The sequence below is a fragment of the Schistocerca gregaria genome, unplaced genomic scaffold (genome assembly GCF_023897955.1).
Source record: "Schistocerca gregaria isolate iqSchGreg1 unplaced genomic scaffold, iqSchGreg1.2 ptg000451l, whole genome shotgun sequence".
In the NCBI taxonomy this organism is placed as follows: domain Eukaryota; kingdom Metazoa; phylum Arthropoda; class Insecta; order Orthoptera; family Acrididae; genus Schistocerca; species Schistocerca gregaria.
In genome coordinates, this window is record NW_026061871.1 from 84,255 (window position 1) to 86,653 (window position 2,399).

General features: G+C 49.2%; 1 non-coding gene across 1 annotated transcript; it reads left to right on the forward strand.

Moving 5' to 3' along the window:
• The first annotated feature begins 2,031 nt into the window (after window positions 1–2,031).
• Trnaa-agc (transfer RNA alanine (anticodon AGC)) lies at window positions 2,032–2,105 on the forward strand. Its single transcript has one exon. It is a non-coding gene; the product is annotated as a tRNA-Ala (tRNA).
• Window positions 2,106–2,399: the final 294 nt, after the last annotated feature.

Below are 2,399 nucleotides of genomic sequence, written 5' to 3' on the forward strand. Positions count from 1 at the left end.
ATCGTTCGCTTAGCGTGTGAACGGTCTCGGGTTCAAGCCCCGGCTCCTCCATGTTTTGTGGTCAGTACATGGTAAGTGTTGGTCGCGGCGAACATAAACGCACGCAAGAAGTTGCAAAACCAGCGTCACAGACTGATATGATGTATACTGTCATAAGGAGAGCAAGATGTAAGTGTGGGGACCGGCTGTTATCGTGGTGTCATCGAGTGCAGATCTGTCTTAGGTATCACGGCTTAACGTCATTGAAGTCTAGAGAGTGGACAACACGTTCGTCTTACTCAGAGCGGTGTCTGAACTCTATTTTCGACGTTATGCGTGCCACTTTCATTGTGGCCAACTACGATTCGATACAGAATGCACGAAACCTGAAAGACACCCTCACTGATACATAGAGAGTAGGGTTTGTCTGCGGAATAATGGGAGTGCAAGGGTCTGTGACGTTGATATGACTGTATGTAGCACTACTAGTTAACGGGGGGGTGGGCGTAGCTCAGATGGTAGAGCGCTCGCTTAGCGTGCGGGAGGTACTGGGATCGATACCCAGCGCCTCCAGAATTTTTAACACACCTACATGCGCACCTTGCCATGCAAGTGGAATAATTCCCAACCAGCAGAGGTGTGTAGGCAGATACGAGCGAACGATTAACATCCACAATTGGCGAGCGAGGTTTTATTCGTGCGCAGGAAGCACCCTCCTCCCACACCTACACTTAATTTAGAAACAGTACAAATGTTCCCATAAGATTCTCAGGCCTACGTCGGAAAGATCTGCCTTGCGCCGATTTCACGTAAATCCCACTGCACGTTCCCATTCTTTGCGTGCAGTCGGCTGCTACTGGTGTTGCTGGTTGTGACTGCTGATAACAGATGCCGTAGCAATCAATTCATGGAGTGAGTTGTATGTTTTGCGATAGTCTGTCTCTGACAAGGAAGCACAGGTGATATAGGTGCGAACACAGGAAGCTTGCAGCCCCTCGCTGCCTGCAGACACAGAGCCGTAGGCGAAATGTGCTCATTCGCTTTGGCGCGACGTCGAACTATAAATAAGGCTGTCACTAGCGTGAGCGTCGTGTAAAGTCGGAAAAGTCATCTGCATGGGTGATTGCCAAGTTTGGGGAGCGTTTCGTAGTACGATCAGTGCAATGGAGACGCGGAAACTTGTTGTGTCCCAGTGTTTTGCAGTTGGATGACAAGAGTTTTACACAGTAGCAAAGAGCGAGGCACTGAGTTGGCATGAACAATGGAGAGCACAATGGGGCTCGAGATGTGCTTGTTACCTCAGGTGCTGTGTGATTGTCGACAAGGAGTGAAATGGACCAATTTGTGACCGCCCTTTCAATTTAAGACGTTCAAAACAGACGGAATTTGCATTCGTAATACCAGAGCATCGAAACTACTTGGAACTCTTGTGTATATGAACGTGTCCGCGCCTTTGTATTCTGGTACCTTCGCCGCTACAAACCAACCAACCATCGTGTCCGTGCACATCAGAGTCGCAAAAAATGGAGAATAGCCAGGCTTGGTCGTGTGTGTAGCTGTAGCTCAGTTGACAGATCGTTCGCTTAGCGTGTGAACGGTCTCGGGTTCAAGCCCCGGCTCCTCCATGTTTTGTGGTCAGTACATGGTAAGTGTTGGTCGCGGCGAACATAAACGCACGCAAGAAGTTGCAAAACCAGCGTCACAGACTGATATGATGTATACTGTCATAAGGAGAGCAAGATGTAAGTGTGGGGACCGGCTGTTATCGTGGTGTCATCGAGTGCAGATCTGTCTTAGGTATCACGGCTTAACGTCATTGAAGTCTAGAGAGTGGACAACACGTTCGTCTTACTCAGAGCGGTGTCTGAACTCTATTTTCGACGTTATGCGTGCCACTTTCATTGTGGCCAACTACGATTCGATACAGAATGCACGAAACCTGAAAGACACCCTCACTGATACATAGAGAGTAGGGTTTGTCTGCGGAATAATGGGAGTGCAAGGGTCTGTGACGTTGATATGACTGTATGTAGCACTACTAGTTAACGGGTGGGTGGGCGTAGCTCAGATGGTAGAGCGCTCGCTTAGCGTGCGAGAGGTACTGGGATCGATACCCAGCGCCTCCAGAATTTTTAACACACCTACATGCGCACCTTGCCATGCAAGTGGAATAATTCCCAACCAGCAGAGGTGTGTAGGCAGATACGAGCGAACGATTAACATCCACAATTGGCGAGCGTGCTTTTATTCGTGCGCAGGAAGCACCCTCCTCCCACACCTACACTTAATTTAGAAACAGTACAAATGTTCCCATAAGATTCTCAGGCCTACGTCGGAAAGATCTGCCTTGCGCCGATTTCACGTAAATCCCACTGCACGTTCCCATTCTTTGCGTGCAGTCGGCTGCTACTGGTGTTGCT